At 47.1% G+C, this 23,053-nt stretch overlaps 1 protein-coding gene across 2 annotated transcripts in view; it reads left to right on the forward strand.

The window, feature by feature from the left end:
- The window catches only part of LOC138299950 (cytochrome P450 2G1-like), a 278,392-nt gene that overhangs the window by 252,000 nt on the left and 3,339 nt on the right, over positions 1-23,053 (forward strand). The gene's annotated exons all lie outside the window — the stretch shown is intronic.

Here is a 23,053-nt window from a genome sequence, read left to right on the forward strand (position 1 = left end):
TCCTGACGGTGCCAGGGTAGTGCCTTTGGAGCCTGCTGTCTCTGGCTTCTCGTGCCGGCCACTTGGTTTCTTGGCTTTTTTTCCGGGGGGGGGGGCTGGCTGTCTCTTTACTGCTAGCCGAAGTAGATGGCCTTGAAGGTGGTGGACTCCAAAATCCTTGGACTATTGTCCTTGTAGGTCCAGGGTTTGGGGTGGCTGAGGTGCTGATTGGAGACTTATGAGATGGAGGGGGTGGGTCAGGTGATGGAAAGAGGTTAAGTTTGGACAGGAAAAGCTTTTTAGGAGCAGTGGGACGGGTAGGTGTAGTGGGTATGGGAGTGGAGGAAGAGGATGTGGTTGTAGGAGAGTCAAGTCTGGTGTCTTTGGGTGCAGGTGCTTCTGTTGGAGGCTGTCGTGAGGTGGATGGCTGTTGGGTGGTTGACTGCCTGCGTTTGTGTGGTTTGGAAGAGGGGGTGACAGACACAGTGGGAGAGGACACAGGGGACGTGTAAATGGTAGTGGGGGTGGTGACTGCACGTGTGCGGAGTCTTCTGGTGGGTGTGCTGGTGATGGAGGTAGTGGCTGATGATGTTGTGCATGCAAGTGTGAGTGGAGACGTCACAGGGAGGGAGGAGGGAGACGAGGAGGAGGGGGACACAGAGGAGGCAGTGGCTGTTGGCATGTCTGCATGTGGATGTTGCTTGTGTGAATGCTTGTGTGATGTGTGGTGCTTATGTCTGGATGAGCTTGCCTTGGGTGTTGAGGTGTGTGCAGGCTGGTCTGTAGGTGTGTCTGGGATAGGCAGAGGTACAGGGGAGTGGGACTGGGTTGAGGAAGTTGGAGGTGGGAGGCAGGAGACAGGGACAATGGCTGCCGTCAGTGCTGAGGCCAGAGCGTTGAACGATCGCTGATGGGCAGCCTGACCCGAATGAATGCCCTCCAGGTATGCATTACTCCGGTGCACCTCCCTCTCTACACCCTGGATGGCATTCAAAAGGGTAGACTGCCCAACAATGAGCGTCCTCAGGAGGTCAATGACCTCCTCACTGAGGGCAGCAGGGGTAACTGGGGCAGGGCCTGAGGTGCCTGGGGCGAAGGAGATGCCCACCTTCCTGGGTGAGCGGGCACGGGGCGAAGGCTGAGGGGCTGCTGGGAGGGCGGAGCTGGTGCGCTGGGTGGCGGCTGTACCCGTTGTTGCGGTGGGCACGGATGTTGCCGCCACCACAAGGGAGCTCCCTTCCGAGGACGTGTCTGTGTCGCTGGTGTCACTACGTGTCCCCGCTGTGGAGATCCCCTCGCCCTCCGTTTCACTGGTGTAGTCCGAGTCAGTTGCATGGCCCTCCGTGGCCATGTGAGATGCAGCTCACTCGTGCTCCGATGCCACTTCTCCTCCCCCTGATGATGCTAATGCACACATGAACAGGAAGACCACAAAAAAGGGTGGGGGAGGAGAAATAAAGACATGTTGAGTGCATGCATTGGCGACACAGTTGGCGGAGAGGACAGACACAGAAGCCCCCTGCACTACGCCGCGCACTTGGGGTACACTACTCAATCCGTGGGACATGGCCTACAAGCCTATGGACGACAAATCCACACATAGGTGACACAGGGCCATGAATAGCTGTACTAGGCAACCTACAGAGGTGGGGGCGGGGGCACAGGGCCATGCCTAACGGAGGGGCCTAGCCTACGGAAATTGCCCTGGCCTAGGGAAACCCACAGCCCTCCTCCCCCACCCAGACACCTCCAATGTGCGCAAAATCACCAGAATGTGCTTGTACTCACCCCCTTGTGTCTGCTGTGATGTCCTCACGCGCCCATCCAAATCGGGGTAGGCCACCGCCAGGATCAGGGACATCAGGGGGGTCAATTGACGAGTGCCACCCCTCCTACGTTGGGAGGCCATCCCCAGCAGAGTCTCTGCGGTCTTCCTGCTCCCGCGGCGGATGTCCTCCCACCTCTTGCGGCTGTGGGTGCCACATCTGTTGTGGACCCCCAGGGTCCGGACGTCCTTGGCGATGGCAGCCAAATGTCGATTTTCTGATGGGCACTGACCTATGTGACATGTACAGGGGGAGAAAATAAAATATCATCATTTTCTGCATGCTCGATGTGAGTGGCCCCCCATCCCCACCCTTGCCATGTGGCACATGCTCTCATCTGTCGTTTGATGCATGCCTCATTCGCTCCCCTCCCCACCATCGTTAATTCACCCCACTCAACCCAGGCATTGGCCACAAAGCATGGTCCCAGTGTACTTACCTGTTGGTCTGGAGGACCGTAGAGTAGCGCATACTGGGGGAGGACCCCATCCACGAGTATCTCCAATTCTTCAGAAGTAAAGGCAGGGGCCCTTTCCCCAGTCGCAGCAGCCATTGTCTCTTCCAGACCGAGGTCACAGCAGCACTTGCAGTATAGGTCCTCTCCTGTGGATGATCAGGTCTCGAGTGATTAAGCAGATAGAAAATGGCGGTCACGCCCACGGCGGTGCGTACCGCGGCTGTGCGTACCGCGACCGCCGGCGCACATCGTCATTGGCTCCTGAGACCCATAGGGTTCAATGTTAACCAATGCGGCTTTGCACCGTGTTCTTGGACCGCCTACCGCCACGGTGTGCCACGCCAGCGCATTGACCTTACATCCCACTGTCGCACTTCACAGGTCAGGCAGCCGCAATTCCAAGGGCCCACATGGCTTAAATTCTACTGCGTCACACATACCTAGGCCTTGCATCAACACTCATACAAGCCACTAAATGCATTGAGAATCATGTACTGTACAAGCTGTAGGAACGTACCTGTGGGTTGCTTGACTCTGTGCTCGCTGTTGTCCTACATAGGCACCGTCCGCTGGGACATGCGAGGAGATGGAGGAATCTTCCTGTGTACAGACCGCTGGTGGACCTGTCGACAATGGAAGAAAGACATGTCATACTAACATACAGGCTTGACAGAGCCACTATACAGGAACTGTGTGCCCAGCTGGAGCCAGACCTGATGTCACCCATCCGCCAACCCACAGGGATTCCCCCTCTAGTGCAGGTTCTGTCAGTACTCCATTTTTTGGCAAGTGGGTCATTCCAAACAACAGTGGCCATTTCATCAGGGATGTCACAGCCTATGTTTTCCAAGGTGTTGTCCAGAGTGTTGTCTGCCCTGCTGAAATACATGCGGAGCTACATTGTTTTCCCTGATGTGGGCGATTTGGCTACGGTGAAGGGTGATTTCTATGCGCTTGGACATATTCCCAACATCATTGGTGCAATTGATGGGACACATATTGCTTTGGTCCCCCCCAGCACGAGTGAACAGGTGTACAGGAACAGAAAAAGCTATAATTCCATGAATGTACAGGTGGTCTGTTTGGCTGACCAGTACATCTCCCATGTAAATGCCAAGTTTCCTGGGTCAGTGCATGACGCGTACATCCTGCGAAATAGCAGCATCCCTTACGTGATGGAACTACTTCAGAGACACCGTGTGTGGCTAATTGGTGACTCTGGTTACCCCAACCTGTCCTGGCTACTGACCCCAGTGAGAAATCCCAGGACAAGGGCAGAGGAACGGTACAATGAGGCCCATGGGCGTACTAGGAGGGTGATCGAGCGGACCTTCGGCCTCCTGAAGGCCAGGTTCAGGTGCCTCCATAAGACAGGTGGATCCCTAATGTACTCACCAAAGAAGGTGTGCCATATCATCGTGGCCTGCTGTATGCTTCACAACCTGGCTTTGCAACACCAGGTGCCTTTCCTGCAGGAGGATGGTCCAGATGGTGGTGTTGTGGCAGCTGTGGAGCCTGCGGAGAGTGAAGAGGAAGAAGACGAAGAGGACGACACAGACAACAGGGACACAGTAATACAGCAGTATTTTCAATGACATACAGGTAAGATTCAACACCGGCTTTTTACATTTACTTAAAGTCTCCTGCCTCTCTACTGTCTGAGTTTCCCCCCAGTGTATGTTAAATGAGTTGTGACTTTCCCTTCCAATTTCAGAGATGTGGGCCCCACTCCGTGACCTCTGCTTTGTTTCCCCATGGACTACAGCCGTGTGACAATGGTATGTTGTCATCACAATGTAACTGGACATTTTGGCACGGTTCTGTGTAATACATTTGTTCAAAAATACAGGCAGACTCCAGATTATTTTTGTGCAATAAGTGTGTTTATTAAAGTGCTCAAATTTGGGTAATGGTTGCATTTCGGTGATGGGTGATGGTGGAGGAATGTCCATGGCAGAGTCCAGATTTTCAGTCTCACAGGTGCATTGTCCATATGCCTGTGGAAGGTGGAGCAGGGGCAGTTTAAGGTTGGACAGGGTGACAATGTGGGACAGTGGGATGAGAATCAGGGGGTATCCTTTCCTGGCGGGGGTCTTGGTATCTTACTCTGTCTTCTTCCTAGATCTCAGGCCCCGCTTGCGGGGTGGTTCTCCTTCTGCAGGAGGTGGGGTTCTGGTGGCCTGTTGTTCTTGTGTCGGGGCCTCCTGTCCACTAGCGCCGGCGGAGGTGGTAGCCTGTTCTTGGTCCATGCTAGTGACAGGGGCCCTTTGTGGTGCCACATGGTCCCGCAATGTGCTGACAATCTGATTGAGAGCCACAACGATGGTGCCCATTGCGGAACTGATGTTTCTGAGTTCTTCCCTGAACCCCATAAACTGTTCCTCCTGCAGTACCTGGATCTCCTGGAACCTGGCCAGGACCGTGGCCATCGTCTCCTGGGAGTGGTGGTATGCTCCCATGATGGAGGATAGGGCCTCGTGGAGAGTGGGTTCCCTGGGCCTGTCCCCCCCCTGTCGCACATTAGCCCTCCCAGTTCCCCTGTTTCCCTGGGCCTCTGTCCCCTGGACCCTGTGCCCACTACCACTGCCCCCAGGTCCCTGTTGTTGGGGTGGTGGGTTAATCTGGGTGCCCTGTAGTGGTGGACACACCGCTGATTGACGTGTCCTGGAGACAGGGGCATGGGCCCGCTGGGTGGGTGCTGTGCTGGTGTTCCCAGAGGGGGGTAGGTCTGCTGTGGCCTGTGGCTGTCTGTGGGGAACCGACTGTCCCGAGGTCCCCGATGGGCCGGGCTGGTCATCTGGGTCCAGGGAGACAGAGCTGCTGTCATCACTGTGGGCCTCTTCTGGGGGTGGAATGGACATTTCTGGACCCTCCTGGGCGGTGTCGTGGCGTTCGGGTCCTGCAGGGGTATAAGAGTATGTTTATTGCTTTTGTGTGTGCCATAGCGTGCACAGGGTGGGTGCCCGTGTACCCCAGTGCTGGCATTCCCTTGTGGGGGCTGTTGTGATGGTGTTTTGGGGGGGGGGATGGGTATGTGCAGTGGGCATGCTTAGGTGATGGCTGTCCATGGTTTGTGGTCGCATGCAGGGCTTGGTGTTGGGATGGGTGGGTTGTGATGGTGAGACATTAGCAAGGAGGATGTGTGATGGGGGTGGGGGTATGATTTTGCATGCTGGTGGGGGGGGATGAAGTAGTTGAGATTAGACTTACCAGAGTCCATTCCTCCGCCTACTCCTGCGAGGCCCTCAGGATGCAGGATTGCCAAGACCTGTTCCTCCCATGTTGTAAATTCTGGGGGTTGAGGTGGGGGTCCGCCGCCAGTCTTCTGCACCGCGATGTTGTGTCTGGATACCATGGAACGCACCTTCCCCCATAGGTCGTTCCACCGCTTCCTGATGTCATCCCAATTTTGTGGATGCTGACCCACAGCGTTGACCCTGTCCACTATTCTTTGCCATAGCTCTATCTTCCTGGCAATGGTGGTGTTCTGCACCTGTGTCCCGAAGAGCTGGGGCTCTACCCGAACTATTTCCTCCACCATGACCCTGAGTTCATCGTCTGAAAACCTGGGGTGTCTTTGGGGTACCATGGGGTGGTGTGGATGAGGTGTGAGGTGGTGTTTGTGGTGATGAGTGAGGTGAGTGTGGTGTTTTGTGCGTGGATGTTGTGTGAGTGATGGTGTTATGTGCCTGTGAATGCTCTGTACTAGCTGGTAGTGTCTCTCTCTGGCCTTAGTCAATAAATGGTGGTCATAGGGGTTTGTGGGTGATGTGGGTGTGTGTTTTATATTGTACTGGGTGTGTGGGAGTGTTGTTTGTATGTGTATCAGGTGTGTGTATTTTGAATTGTCCAATGTGGTAGTGTTTTGTAAGTGTGTGTGTATTTTGAGCGCGGCGGTGTGTACAGCCAATGGAATACCGCGGTTGAAAGACCGCCGCGTGGATTCGTGGGTCGGAATGGTATGGGCGTATTTCTGTTGGCGTGACGGTGGAGGTTTGGTCATCGCCAGTTTTTCGCTGGCCGTTGGTGTGGCGGACTTTTGTGGATGTCGGGCTTTTGGCGGTTTGCCTGTTGCGGGTCAGAATGACCGTGGCGGTTTCCCGTGGCTGTGGCGGTGTTATGGTGGTCTTCTGACCGGCGGTAAGCGCCTTTTACCGCTGAGGTCAGAATGACCCCCTTTATCTTGTAAAGAGCCTGCCCTGTCTCAAGTAAATGTATGTTGAGGCCAGGGAGGCAGCCTTTGCCCAAGCTGTCTCCACACCTAGTGAAGAACCACTGAGGAAGGGACTGCTCATTTCCATGCCTGGGCACACAAGGAGGAAGGGTTTCCCCATATTGGATTTTGGGAGTATTGTGCACAGTTGAATTGTTTGCAGTATGACATATATAAACTGCCTGAAAAATTGGTAGGTGTGCCCAGGGAACTTCAACCCATTGGCTGGGGAGGAATGTGAACTACCACCACCCAGTAGCTAGTGCCAACCATAATTGTGGTACCCCAGGGCACCCTACATTGAACACTTTCGGGAACTACAGAAGAGGATTGAACCTGCTGCCTGAAACCTGTAAGGAACCCTCAATTGCTTGGCCTGCTCCCACGTGCACCTAGGACAAAGAAGTAGACTCCAAGGGCTAGTTGTTAGGCCTCCTTAGTGGTTACAAGGATACAACAAGCAGACCAGTAGCAACTGGAACTAGACTGGAACCTGTTCAGAACCTTTGCTGGAGTGAGTTCTGGCCCTTCAGTGCTGTCCCTGAGGTCTTGGGACCCAAGAGGAGTTGGTGCACAAACTCTTAGAAAGCTGGATTTGCAAAATGTTTTGGACTTCCAAGACCTCCAGGGTGTCAGAGAGACCCTGTGCCAAATGTATCTATTTTTGATGCAATTTCATTGGCTACAGCTTTCGGCTTGCCGTACTGAAGGATTTTGAGCTCCATAAAAAAGCGTAAGTCCAGTGGTAGAAATCTTGACCATGCGAAGGCATAAAAAGTCTCTGCTTGATAAGAAATTTTTATCGGCTGAAATATTTGAATTTCTCCCACTTCAGTTGGACCTTGTCTAGGGGCTATGCTGCTTTGAGAGGACTTCAGTGGATATAGCCTGTAACCCTGCCCCTCTGGAGGATTTCACCTTCTATTTCAGAAATGAAATGTAAAAATCTTTGAGATTAACGTATTTGGTGTAGCCAGCTGGTGTTTCAATGCAGTCAGTCTGAAATTGCACACCTAGGTCCTAGTCAGCCATGACCGAAGACTATGGTGGTCATTCTGACCGCGGCGGGTGGCGGTAGCCGCCCGCCATGCGGTCACCGCCATTTAGCCGCTCCGCGGTCAAAAGACCGCGGAGGCCATTCTGGCTTTCCCGCTGGGCTGGCGGGCGACCGCCAAAAGAGCGCCCGCTGGCCCAGCGGGAAAGGCCCTGCAACAATGAAGCCGGCTCCGAATGGAGCCAGCGGAGTTGCAGGGGTGCGACGGGTGCAGTTGCACCCGTCGTGATTTTCACTGTCTGCAATGCAGACAGTGAAAATCTTTATGGGGCCCTGTTAGGGGGCCCCTGCACTGCCCATGCCATTGGCATGGGCAGTGCAGGGGCCCCCATGGGCCCCACGACACCCGTTCCCGCCATCCTGTTCCTGGCGGTAAAAACCGCCAGAAACAGGATGGCAGGAAGGGGGTCGGAATCTCCATGGTGGCGCTGCAAGCAGCGCCGTCATGGAGATTCAGCCCATGCAGGGGTATTCCGGCGGGAAACCGCCGGATCCCCTTTTCTGACCGCGGCTTTACCGCCGCGGTCAGAATGGGTATTGAAGCACCGCCAGCCTGTTGGCGGTGCTTCCGTGTCCCTCCACCCTGGCGGTCCATGATCGCCAGGGTTGGAATGAGGGCCTATCTTTGGTACTTTACTTTATTCCTGATGCCTTTATAGCTTAACTCTTCAAAGATTTATATCTCCAGTACCACTTATCAGATTTTTCTCAATTTGGGTCATGTTGCTTATTACATTGTGCTCTATGTTCAGAAAACAGAGTTGAATTTGTATTGTGTTGTATTTTTTACTTTTGAACTGCTTTGGTAGTTCTAAATGCTTTACACATTTTCTCTAAGTTTAGCCTCTCTGCTCTGTAGCTGCCAGGGGTTGGGTTCGGGTTTAAATGATTGTTAATTGTGGAGGAGTACCATAAACCCCAATTGAGAATTCACGTTTTTGCAACTAGAGTTTTAAAACTAAGTAGAAAATATCTTAGAATATTTTTTTGCCAACATTCTGTCCAGGCAAATAATGAATTTAAGTGTGTTAATTTTAGCTAGGCCTGTCAATAGAGAATCTAGCTACACTTACACAGTTAAAATAGCTTTTGGATATTCAGTCACTTTGAAGGTCACATTGTCAAAAAAATAGTTTGTGCCTTTTTCTATCTTATATATTAAATACCCTACCCTGTGGGCTTTCAAGACATACTAGAGGTGATTTAATAGTAGGACTTCCGGTTTTATGGTATTTTTATTTTTACATTTCTGTCTGTATTTGTCCATATTTTTTTTTTTGCCATTATATTAGTATTTATCCCTATTTATTTTGTGTTTTGCAAATAAGTGAAGTAAAGATTATACATTTCTAAATTTAACAGAGAAACATACACCCATACGTTGATGGTTTCATGTTTTAGAAAATTCAGCAGTCACATATAGCAAAACACTACACCAACAGGTACATATCAGCAATTTACCATAAATATTTTCTAACATATGTCTGTATTCTGCTCTTAGGTTATTTTGCAATTCACAACAGACAGCATGGAAAGTTACTCATTAGAAGCCCAATTTTCAGTGTTGTTCCCCTGAAACAAATACAGAGAGGAAACACATAGTTTTCTGTCTGTATTTATCTGTACAAAATAAGTAAAAACTGATAACTCAGAGTCTTATTTATTAACATATGTTACAAAGGGCTCCCAATGTTATGGTATTTTGTTTTTCACTTTTCCATCTGTATTTATCCATATTTATTTTTGGCTGATTTTATCTGTAATTATCCATATTTATTTTAGGTTTTGTGAAAAAATGAAGCTGAAATTTGTATATTTACGCATTTATGTAACCAATAAATGTGCACTCATGCTTAACTAGAAGTTTCAATGATATGGAAAGCCAATGATGTAAAATCAATGCAAGTATATGAAAACATGCACACATTGGTGTTAACCATATGTATATATTCTGCTATTTAAGCCTCTTTACTAAAATTCCTTTGTGTTTTCAAACGCCTTGCCTGTCAATCCACACAACTATTTGCTTGGCAGCCATGACTGACAGTATTTAGAATCACTCAAAATACAGCACAATTTCTGTTTTTAACCCCTTCGCTGCCAGGCGTTTTCCCCTCCTGTGCCAAGCCTTTTTTTGGCTATTTGGCCCCAGTTCACGCTTAGGCCCTCATAACTTTTTCGCCACATAAGCTACCCATGGCAAGTTTGCGTCCTTTTTTTTTAACATCCTAGGCATTCTAGAGGTAACCAGACTTTGTGCGTTTCCCTGAAAGAGACCAAGAAATTAGCCAAAATACAGCGAAAATTTCATTTTTTAAAAATAAAAATGGAAAAAAGGGCTGCAGGAGAAGGCTTGTGTTTTTTTCCCTGAAAATGGCATCAACAAAGGGTTTGTGGTGGTAAAATCACCATCTTCCCAGCTTTCAGGAAAAGGCAGACCTGAATTATAACACCCCATTTTTCAGCCATATTTTGACATTTTACTGGGAGATACCCAATGTTTACTATTTTGTGTGCTTTCAGCCTCCTTCCAGTTAAGAACAGAACTGGGTAAGAAACCAATGCTGGAATCCAGAAAGCTAAACATTTCTGAAACGTAGACAAAATTCTGAATTCAGCAAGGGGTCATTTGTGTAGATCCTACAAGGGTTTCCTGCACAAAAATAACAGCTGAAATAAAAGAATATTGAAATTGAGGTAAAAAAAACAGCCATTTTTCTCCACGTTTTACTCTGTAACTTTTTCCAGCGATGTCAGATTTTTGAAAGCAATATACCGTTACGTCTGCTGGACTCTTCTGGTTGCGGAGATATATAGATCTTGTAGGTCCATCAAGAACCCTAGGTACCCAGAGCCAATAAATGAGCTGCATCTTGCAATAAGTTTTCATTCTATACCGGGTATACAGCAATTAATTTGCTGAAATATAAAAAGTGAAAAATAGGTATCAAGAAAACCTTTGTATTTCCAAAATGGCCACAAGATAAGGTGTTGAGAAGCAGTGTTTTTTTGCACATCTCTGAATTCTGCGGTGCCCATACTAGCATGTGAATTACAGGGCATTTCTCAAATAGGCGTCTTTTTTACACACTGTCTTACATTTGGAAGGAAAAAATGTAGAGAAAGACAAGGAGCAATAACACTTGTTTTGCTATTCTGTGTTTCCCCCAGTCTCCCGATAAAACTGGTACCTCACTTCCGTGGGTAGGCCTAAGGCTTGCGACAGTAAACACAAAATGGACACATCACATTTTTACATTGAAACCTGACATGTTCTTTGCAGAGTGCCTAGCTGTGGATTTTGGTCTCTAGCCCAGCCGGCACCTAGGGAAACCTAGGAGACCTGCACAGTTTTGAAAACTAGACACCTAAGATGGGGTTACTTGTGGGGCACTGACCAGGTTCTGTTACACTGAATCCTTTGTGAACCTCAAATTTTAGCCCAAAAAATACTTTTTCCTCTCATTTCGGTGACAGAAAGTTCTGGAATCAGAGAGGAGCCACAAATGTCCTTCCACCCAGTATTCCCCCAAGTCTCCTGATAAAAATGGTACCTCACTTTTGTGGGTAGGGCTACTGCCCCGAAAAGAAATGCCCCAAAACACTATCTAGACACATCAAATGTATCAAATACAAAACTACCTGTTTTTGCTGGGGAGGCACCAGTGTTTTTGGTTCTGGGTTCAGCAGCCATCTAGGGAAACCTACCAAACCCAGACATTTCTGAAAACTAGACACCCAAGGGAGTACAGGGAGGTGTGACTTGCGTGGATCCCCCAATGTTTTCTTACACAGAATCCTCAGCAAACCTCAAACGTATCTACAAAATCACATTTTTCCCACATTTCTGAGTGGGATCACCGCACCGGGACACATTTCCTACCACCCAACGTTCCCCTCAGTCTCCCGGTAAAAATGATACCTGTTTGTGTAGGAGGACCAAGTGCTTGTGACAGGGAAGAGACAAAAACATGTCGAATTTGAGGGGGAACCAAATGGGGTCCAAAAGGGCAGTTTGAAAAAAAACATTTTTAGGCTGACAAGTGCAGCAGAAATTTTAGCGGTATAGATGAGACAATGCTGGGTGGTAGGAATTTTGTGGATTCCTGCAGATTCCAGAAGGTTCCATCACAAAAATGTGGGAAAAATGTGTGATCTCAAGCAAAGTTGGAGGTTTGCAGGGCATTGTGGGTAAGAAAATGGTACGGGTGCATGTGAAACACACCACCCTGGAATCACCCAGATGTTTAGTTATTTATGTGTCTAGGTCTTGTGGATTTTTCTACATGGCTGCATCCCAAAGTCCATAAAGTGCAGCCCTCACCATTCCAAGTGGGACGATTTTGAGAGTTAGCCAAGTTCTCATGGCCCAAATGTAAAACTAAAATCCAAAATAATCAAATGTCTTCTTGCTTGCTGTGGGATAAGATGTTTTAGTGTGCAGGGGAGAGCTGACAGACTGTTACGCCCTTCAGTTGGGGTGGGGGCATAACCAGGCCCATACTGGTTGGTAGCCACCACCCCACTATTTTTTTTTTAATTCCCTGATATCTAGTAGACTTTCTGCTCACCCCCAGGGTGTGGATCAGGGGTAATTGCCCCATCTGCCCACTGGTGGGCAGAACAACTTTGGCCCCATTTATTTGGGGTGGGGGTATGGCCATACCCCCACCCTCTTATTTTGGAAAATAAACTTCCCTGGTCTCTGGTGGGCTTTCTGCCCCCCCTTGGGGGCAGATGGGCCTTCCAAAAATAGGCCTATCTGCCCCCAAGGGGGGGCACAGATATGGCTAACAGTAATGTGCCCCCATGGGGAGCGACCCTCACACAAGGGGCTGCCCCCCTAAAGAAAACACACACATACACACACACCAATCCCTGGTGCCTAAGTGGTTTCTGCCCCCCCCCGGGAGCAGATTGGCCTAATAGAAATATGCCTAACACTTCATGATCCGGCTTCTGAGATGCTCTGAGAGACTTCAAAAGGACGGAAATTCCTTTCCTTCCCTTTGATGCCTCTGAGGCCCCCATCTCATGATCGGAAGAGAAATACAAAGCATTTTGTGCTGGAAGCTGAGCTGACAAATGCGCGCTGACGTCATCAGATGTCATTGGAGGGGTTAGGGAGGTGGGGGGTGGAAGGGTAAAGGCTTCCCCTTCCATCCCTGCCTTAGCCCATGGAGGGAGCTCTCCCTTCGAGATCCAGGCTGAGGACGTAATGGTTATGTCCTCTGCACAGGAGCACTGTGCCGGTGGTCGTAACCATTAGGTCCCCGGCACAAAAGGGGTTAACCACACTTAAAAATAAATATAGACAGGAAAATAAATGGGTTTTTGATTATTAATCTGTAAAGCTCATGATCGGAAGAGAAATACAAAGCATTTTGTGCTGGAAGCTGAGCTGACAAATGCGCGCTGACGTCATTAGACGTCACTGGAGGGGTTAGGGAGGTGGGGGCGGGGTTGTAAGGGTAAGGGCTTCCCATTCCATCCCTGCCTTAGCCCACGGAGGGAGCGCTCCCTTCGAGCTCCAGGCCAAGGATGTAATGGTTACGTCCTCTGCACAGGAGCACTGTGCCGGTGGTCGTAACCATTAGGTCCCCGGCACAAAAGGGGTTAACCACACTTAAAAATAAATATAGACAGGAAAATAAATGGGTTTTTGATTATTAATCTGTAAAACTCAGTAAAAACAGAAAACAGGCAGCCCTAAATATGTAGTACGTTTTTCTACATGGTAAAATCATGTTCTTTCCCATGCTTCACTGCAGTGCTTTCAAACTATAGCCCAGCCAAAGCACAATGGTGCTTCTGTCACCCATAATCATTTGGCACATCTGTGGTATGTGTAAATACACACTGCATCCCATATATGACATTTAACCGTTATGACATTAGTGATTGTTCTGTGCCATTTTTTGAGGCCTTGCAGGAAAGCTAAATAAGCCAACCATGGTGATCCAATGCATAGTACATACCTGGCTTGCACCCAAATGGTACATTTAATTAACTCCCTAGTAAAGTGGTACTACATGTCCCCAGGACCTGTAAATTAATGCTACTAGTAAGCCTGCAACATGTATTGTGCCATCCACATACGTAGCCTTTTGAAACCTGTCTCAGGACTACAATTGCACTCTGTGTGCAGTTCTAAACTGCTAACTTGGCATGCCAAAATAAACCTTTGGCCAGAACAACACCTCCCTTTTTAATACATTTAAGTCATCCCAAAGCAGCACATAGGGCAGGGTGCATTGTATTTAAAAGGCAGGGCACATTTTTAAGTTTTACATGCCTTGTAGTGACAAACACTAAAATTTGATTTTTGTGCTACTGTGAGGCTTACCTTTCCTAACGATACCATTGTGTTACTTTTTTACATTTTATAAGTGCTAACAGGTAGAAATGTCATGTTTTATCTCAAAAGAATTGTAACTTTAAAATCTTCTTTAATGGCAATATCAGATTTTAAGTCACAATTATTAAAATGCCTTTTCTTGTCCTAACCATTTGGTGCCTGCAGCCTCTGTCCTGGATCACATAACTGTGAATAGTTGGCAATTGGCCATTGTATATTCCTCTTAGACAGTGAGATAAAGTGGGTTTTGTGTTGGAAGGTTGGGCCATCCTGACAAGATGGGTGGGACTGAGCGGTCCCCGCTTCTCACTTACATTTCAAAAGGCTGCCTCCAGCACACTTACAAAGGAACTTGGTAGCAGCATGTTGTCACCTTTTACTACTTGGATCCTGGACAGGGACAGGAAGGATGTTTCAGATCCAGATGGCTAGAAAGCCTAGAAATGTCTCCTAATTTAAAGGCTGTCACCAAGTATATGTATTGGACCCATAGACCAACTATTTAGTACAATGATGGACCTGTGGACATTACAGTAGGGCTGCCTAGTTCCCTACAGGATTGCCCTGCTGCTTGAGGCATGCCTTATTCCCCAGAGGAGTACCCTGTTGCTTGAGTCCTGCCTTGTTCTTCAGAGGACTGCCTTGCTATTACCCGAAGACTGACCTTCCGCTTGAGGCCTAGCTTGCTCGACCAGAGGACTGCCCTGCTGCGTGTGTACTGTCTTGTTTTCTTAGATGAAAGAATAGACCTGCTTCCTTTATACCAATCTAAAGTGAGTGACTCCAAGGGTCACTTGGTTGACTTCCTGTTCTGAGCTACAGAGACACAACAAGCTCCATAGGCATCCCTGCAACTGCACATCTGGCCTTCTGCAAATGGACCTGCAATTGAATCTGTCTGGACCTGCAACTGGACCTGTCTGAGGCCCTTATTAAATTGAGCATCACATAAAATACCCTTATGGATAGGGATGTAAAGGCTTTGTTCAGTACTTTGCTATGTGATGTTTCCCACAAATGCTCCATTCCAAGTAAGTGCTGGTGATTGTACTTCACATGTTAAATCTCTAAACAGAGTGCCAGTGCAATAAACCCTTTTTCTTGCCAATACTCTTTTTTACATTGCAAAACAAGTGCTAATTTTTGCAAATGCCGTGCCTTAATCTGTGTACCACTCATGTCCACCTTGCAGTTAATCTCTTTTCAGTTTTGTTGAGTTTGCATGAAATTTCTAAATCGTTACCTTAAGTAAATACATTAATTCCAATATAAAAGGCACACACCAATGTTCAGTATATATATTTAAAAAAATATCGAAAAGAATGTTCTCCAGCATTTTCTAGGATTTGACGATGGGATCACTACAGCAATTAGCAACTACACCCACACTCACAGATTCAAACACAGAAACACACACACACACACACACACACACACACACACTCACTCACACACACACACAAATTCCTAGACAAAAACAAGGATTATAGCAACTTTATAGTAAGGTGAGTATCCCAGGTGCAAAATTACGTCTTTAAACTTAAAAACACTGAAATTCACCAGTTAGAGTAAATTGACATAACTATAACTCAAGCTGTATTACATGTGGAAGGGCACAATGGAACAGGTTTTGATGTTCTTGATAAGCGAGAGGTATCTCTAAGTACTGATAAGCTTGGTAGTGTTGTGGTATGTTTGCTATTCTGTATGCATGAAATGTATGTGTATTTGCATCTGCTTCAGTAAAGTTGACCCTGGAATAGAATATTACCGTCCTGTATGGGTTTCCACGCCAAATGTGACATCGCCACTCTCTTCTGAAAGCCATGGTCTAAAAGAAACTACGTGAGTGAATGTCTACAGTTATCCATGAAGATTATAGCGTTTACCATATTTAAGAATAGGTGTTAGGGTTGGGAACACCATCAGGGAAAAAAATCCTTCTATGGTTCAAGCTTGAATGACCTACAGCCTAGATAGGTACTCTCTATTTAGCTGAGGAGGATCGCCCCTAAAACCACAGACGTCTCTTTGTGATGATACTTTGGGTACCTTCAGTGTGTTTGAGACAGAGATACTCAGGAGACTCGTAAAATTACTGCCTACACCATCAATAGTGGTGCCAGGTCATAAGGACTCTTTTTCTTTAATGAGACTGCTGAATTTGAGGCAATAGAACCTCTGCGTTGTAGGCAACTGAGTCACTCTCACACCAGTCGGCAGCTGTCAGCCCAACTCTTCCAGATCTCTAGCGGCATCTCACCAAAACCCAACTGGTAAAAGTGATTTTTGGAAGCCTTGCATGGGACTCTGAAGACCCCTCAGGGGAATTGTGCTGAAACAAGCCTTCCCATTTTCTCTCCACATGCAAGTCTCTTACACACACATAGGCAGGAAAAGAGATGCAGGACAGTTTTCAATACATTTATTGAAAAGACTGAAATCTACAATAAAATGCATGAGCTGCAATGATTAGGATAATGAGGAACAACAAAATCAGGATTATGAAAATTTGAGATGTAACTATAAACAACCACAACATATTGCCATTACATGAGTATACAATTATACAATTCTTACCTACAAGTTGAATCTCTAGCCCCTGAGTGAGAGCATGGTGATGTAAGCCAAATCTGTTTGTACAGTGTGCATAAGAGGCGCACCCCACCCCTATGAGATTTGCACAAGGTCAGGCCACCAGTCTCAAGATCAGGATCCGTGGAGACACAAAGGCTGAGGTGGGCCGAAAACCGGCATGCAGCATGGATGAAAATTCTGGTTGGAACCCTCTCTAATTGCCTCTCTATCAATAAAAAAAATATTCTGTGTGCCTCACATTCAATTTTTGTGAATCCGAGGAAGGAAACATGATGAAAGTATGTCATCCATAACACTGATAATGATGCTTTTGCAGAACAGTGGCTGATAATGAAATTAAAAATATTGCCACTAAAAGAGGCACAAATAAAATGAATACAAATTAATGTAATAACTAGGTAAAAGGACACAGGCCACAAGCCACAAGCCTAAGCTAAGCTATCACTGTGCCCAACTGACTAACTAAAATGGATACACGACAAGGGCCATTAAGGCTGAACCCATCAACCAGTTGAGTTTCACCTCCTCCCCAGCCCCCTCCTTAAGAAGGACCACCTCAAGATGCCGCAAGCTGCCAGACCATGCAGGTCGTGTGGAGGATTTACTCATGTGGGAACCTGTCCAGCGATGAGGATAAAATGCTCAGCCTGTTGCAAAATTAACTAGTATGCCAATGTCTGCCGCTGTACACCCTTGGTGAAAGGGCCCAGGAGATGGTTCTCAAAGATTGATCTACAGTCGGGCTACCGCCAGATCCTCTTGGCTCCTGAATCTCAGCATTTGACCAGGATCTCCACCCACCTGGGCTTGAGACAATATAAATGCCTCAACTTCTGCATCTACAGTGCTGCAGAGGTATTTTAAGACATAATAAGAGGAGTGCTGGCAGGCCTTACAGGCGGGTAGAATGTCAGTGACAATATCGTGGTCCACGCCCCTATTATGGAGGAACATCTTCAGAGACTGAGATCAGTGTTCCACCGGCTCCAAAGTTGCAGCCTCACTCTACCACATGGAGAAATAAGAATTCTTAAATGATGAGATATGCTTTTTCTTTGAGAAGGGCATCATCCCTGATCCTACCAAGGTCCATGACATCCAGACTGTGCCTTCACCCTCCACTACCACCGGAGTGAAATGCTTCCTACGAATGGTTACATATTGTGGCTGTTCATGCAGAACCTGAATCAACTAACCGGACCACTGTGTGAACTCACCAAGTCGTGAACCCCCTGGCAGTGGGGTTCTGAACAAGAGAAGTTTTTTCAAGGCACAAAACAGGCCCTGTCCACCAACACTACACTCACCTACTTCGCCGCCAGCAAGGACACAGAGCTTTCAGAAGATGCCAGCCTCACTGGCCTAGGAGCTGTCCTGTCTTAGAGAAAACAGTGTGGTCAGTAGGCCTCCATCAAATATGTCAGCTGTGCTCTAACCGCTAATAAGCAGTAGTACTCACACATCCAGATGGAACCGATCGCAATCCATTGGGATGAAAACATGTTCGCATCTACTTGTACAGACAAACATCCACTGCCTATACCTTCCACAAGCCACTAACATCACTGTTTGAAGGCTCAGCTTCCAAACCCCTGGCACGAATTGATAAGTGGATTCTGCAGTTACAAGAGTATAATTTCTCCATGGAGGGCTGCCCTGGCACCCACAACCCTGCAGACTACCCCTCCTGGAATTTTCAGCCCTCCACACCCCAGGAAGAGCAAGAGGACAAAGACGCTGAAGAGTATGGGAGGGTCATCCCCATTTTGCTAACCAATGTCATCAAAGCCACCCAGGCTGACGACTGTCTCCAGCAGGCCATAACAGCCAGAAGGTCAGGGAGCTGGGACGCCATCATGGCAATCCAGCCCAAAAGGATGGCAGAAGCCCAGTGCATGGTCAGGTCACTACATCAAGTGAAGAAATAGCTTACCATGTCAGCAGATGAATGCCTGCTCAGAGGGCCCAACTTGTAGTGCCTGCCAGTCTGACTCAGCGATTGGTGGACCTTGCTCCTGGGTCACAATAGGGGGTCATCAAGAAAAAAGTAGACTAAGAAGCAGGGTGTGGTTCCTCAGCTTTGACAAAAAAGTCAAACAGACAGGCCAACGCTGCAGCCTCTGCCAAGCCATCGGACAAGGTCGACCCCACCTCCCCCGTAATCACCAAGTGGTCACGTGACAGCCCCTTGGCACTGCACCATTGTCAACTTCAGCAGCCTGTAGGATGGCAGTCACCTGCTAGTGGTCATTGACGACTATTCCAGGTACATGGAGGTCAATACCATGAAGGCTACCTCTACAGAAGAAATGATCCCCAAGCTACAAACAATCTAGCTGCCCAAGGTCTTATCCAGGAACTCCCCACAGATAACAGCCCATCCTTTACTGGCCAGAACCTGACAAACTACTTGATAAAAAGAGGGACCAAGCATCAGTGGATTACCCCGCGTTGGCCTCAAGCCAACAGCGAGGTCGAATGCTTCATGAGGATATTCACAAAGGCAATTGGGATTGCGGAGGCAGAGCAACAATTCATAGAGTGGTATTGACACCTTTTTAAAAGATTACAGATTAACCCTCCACTCTATCACAGGAGTGGCCTCAAGAACCCTCTGCTTCGGGTGCAGTGTCATGGACGTAAACCCACATCATTCCTCCTGGGAGCATTCTTCCATGCCTCCCATAGACGATCAAGCTTGTTAGGAATAACAGAACCATCAAGCATTTCAATGCCGTCATGCAAAAGCCCTTCAGATTTCCATTGGGGACTGGGTGCTAATGAAGGACCAGCACCCCGGAAGCAAGTTTTGGCTCCCTTTAGAATGAAGCCCATGGAAAATTGGCAAGATATGTTGAACAATGGTAAGTTAATCCTTGGGCAAATAGACAGCCATGCAATCACACTTCCAATAGTTCAAAGGAACTCCCAGAAATCCGCTGAAGTCTACAGATGGGAAGCCTCGGGTGACCATGACATGGCTAATCTGCAACTAACCCCTCAACAAGGACTGCAATCGCCACCGCCCTTCCAAATGGGGCCTGAACCTACTGAACTATCCATCACAGGTAGAATATAAGAGGCAAAAATACCCTGTACCAACCATTCTGGACCTGATTGTGGTCTCCCGAGGTACAAACAGTGACGGAATCTGTCACCTTCTCAACAGATCCAGGACTATGTGATGGACTAGGTGAGATGGAGATAGCAATCCGCTGTGCTTCTGACTAAGGACTACCTGTGTTCTTTAACAACAACATGATGTTGGTTGCATGTATGTTGTGTGATCTTCCATGGAGGTCTGTTAGTATGATTCACTGCTTTTGTTTCGCCACCAATGTGCTTCTTTAGTTTTTTTTAGTTTCACTCTTTGTGAATTTGTTAAATTATAACCAAGGAATTTAAAGTTGTAGGCCAAAGGTGGAGTGCTGTTAAACCCTACTCCGTCCTCACATCACCTGTTGGTTTCACTCACAGTCACCTGATAGTGGGCATAAATAAATGGGCGAGGCTGCATGTGGGCAGTTTGCGCTGTTAACGCGTCCCTTTATGATAATTTATTACACATCAGGACTCGTTTTAGGCCAATTAATCTTTTGACCCAGTTGAGAGACACCTTAGGACGAGATAGCTAATGAATATGTCAATCAATACGTCAATGAGGTCATCAATATTTATCACAACAATACATTTCACTTTAGTCAAAGTCATTAATCAATTCAAGACACTACCATGACCTTGCAGTCATGAATAACCACACCAGTTTAGTAGAATTTTATGAGGTTTATTCCCTATTGATTACAATTCTAAGAGCATATGTGTTAATTTCATTAGCATAACACTCAATAACATTGTCATAATTTGGCAACTAGAATAAGACTTAAACAACGCAAGGAACGCAATTATTAGAACATAACACAGCGTCAGCATAGATCAACTTTTAGCAGTGTATCATTAACGTGTCAGTTCAACAAAGCATAGATTCAGTCGTTTGTCTATTTGTGTCAGTTTAGTGAACTCCTGTCCTAACCAATGATTAGCATTATCATGTTGGGCTTCATGCAAAACAATTTTGAACACCAATTTGGAAAACATCTAGCTATGGTCTCTGTCAAAAGTAAGCAGTTGGTACCTAGAAAGGAAAAGCAAACAGACAAATCACAATTTCAGTGTCATAATTACCCTCCAAGGTTTAGGTCAGCACTCAGGTTCAGTCTTCGTCTTCAGGACATCAGTCTAATCGCCATCATTCAGAATTCAGCTCCAGGGCAAAAGGGGCACTTCCCTCATAAGGAGCTAAAGTGCAAAAATAGGCACTCTAAGGACGAGGATGGTTTTAAGCAAACCAATAAGTCACCAAACAGAGTGACAAAGTTTCTGGATAAAATCAATAGCATTCCCTACCTAATTCTAAATGGCTCCCCGCGTTATGGGTTTTTATCCCTTTTTCGTTGTACATTCCCCTAAAATTCTATTGGATCTTAGTTATACCCCACTATCTTTACCCAATTGGAAAATGGATTATGTCATTAATCTTTCACCCCATATTATTTTACAAGCTTTTCATTGGTCCACATGATTGGCGTCTTCAGAGGTAGCACGTCCGGTATGATTTCATCCTTCTTTAATTCTTTGAACATCTTTTGGTCAGTAGCTCCATTGTCTTCACCGGTTCAAACGACCTTGTACATTACATTAATCACAACTGTTTCATTTTGTCTAATATTTTCTACAAGCAATGTGGATTTCATGGGAACGGATCTACTATGGTTACATTCAGCTTCTACTTTGAAGAAAACAAGGGGGCATGTCCTTTTGCGAGTCAGCACACTGCAAGATAGGAAAAATACATTTAATATGAGAGCTAAGCAGCTAAGCTTCGGCTCATGCTAACTTAAGGCCTACAAAGATTCCAGCGCAAATTCAATAACGCAATCATAAATAATTAGTACAAAACCACACTTTAATATCATATGTTATCAACATTAGTCATTTCTATTAGTTCTCGTATATATTGGCGGCCACTCCCGGTGGTCACATTTCAGGTGCACGTTTAAGCGATAAATCATTTCTACAGTTTCTATGCGCCATTATCACACATTAATTCATAAAATGTTCATGTTAATATAGATTATATAAGCTACGCTCTCTCAGCGCCATAACAGGTATGATATGTTACGAATGCTTAATACGCAGCATGTGGCCTACATATAATGCCTTGGGCCCTGACCAACATCCCTGACCCCAGAAGAACAAAGGGAAGTTTCCAGCTTCTAAAGAGAAAAAAGAGCTCAAAAGATGCTTTGCAGACCAAAGGCTATGGTCTAACATATGTGTTGAACTTCTCTGAGCATTAAATTGAAAATAAAAGATCAGAAGACCTTGCCTGGCAAACACCTAACAGTAGCAGATTTTAAAGACATCTTGTTATGTTTTCAAGATATGTGCAATCCTTTTAAGAAGCTAGCAGCATAGCACTTTGGGCCAGATTAGGTTTAGTTTTGCTCTATAAACACATATACTATCAAATACCATTGACAAATTCCCTCTATCATGGCATTCCTAAGGTCCCGATTAAACTAGGTGGTTATGTCCGCTGCCATGGCGCTCAGGCGCCAGGGACATAGCAACCTCGTCCAGCAATGGGCCCTCGGGGGGAAGCATGAGGGCCTCGCACCCCCCTCCCATGGGCAGGGATGGAAGGAGAATTGCTTCCCCTTCCACTCCAGGCCCAAGCCCCCAGTGAAGTCTGATGACATCAGCGCACAAGCGCGCTCTGACCTCATCAGAGGTCACCTCCCATTAGTTTCTCCTCGTTGCGGGGACAGGGAAGGTCAGGGAGGCATGAAAAGGGAAGGAAAGGCTTTTTCTTCTTTTTCATGTCTCTCTGAGCATTCCTGCATAACAATCATGCTGCAGGAATGCCACTGGACACCACTAGACACCAGGGATTTTTGTTTTTGTTTGGCTGATTTAATAATGTGAGTGACCCCTTTGGCAAGGGTCGCTCCCCAGGGTGAAATTTTGAAATTCGGCCATTTCTAACCCCCCCTGGGGCAGATCGGCTTAAATTAATGGGAGCGACATTTTAGGCAAGGGTCTCTTCCCTGGGGGGGGCAAATAGTTTTAGGCAATTTTGGCCTATTTTTATTAGGCCAATCTGCCCCCAAGAGGGGCAGAAACCCATAGACACCTGGGATTTTGTTTTTTTGCGACAATATCAAAAAAGGGGAGCGACCCCTTAGGCAAGGGTCACTCCCCTGGGGGGTGAATTTATTTTAGGCCATTTCTGCCCACCTTGGGGGCAGATTGGCCTATTTTTCCTAGGCCAATTTGCCCCCAGGGGGGCAGAAACCACTAGACACCAGGGATTCTTTTTGCACCAATTTCACACTAGGGGAGCGACCCCTTGGGCAAAGGTCTCTCCCCTAGGGGGCAAATTTATTTTAGGCTATTTCTGCCCCCTTTGGGGGCAGAACAGCCTATTTTTGTAAGGCTCATCTTCCCCCAGGGGGGCAGAAAGCCCACCAGTCACCATGGAAGAGTTTGTTTGGAAAAAAGGGGGTGG

This window comes from Pleurodeles waltl, chromosome 6 (assembly GCF_031143425.1).
Source record: "Pleurodeles waltl isolate 20211129_DDA chromosome 6, aPleWal1.hap1.20221129, whole genome shotgun sequence".
NCBI lineage: Eukaryota > Metazoa > Chordata > Amphibia > Caudata > Salamandridae > Pleurodeles > Pleurodeles waltl.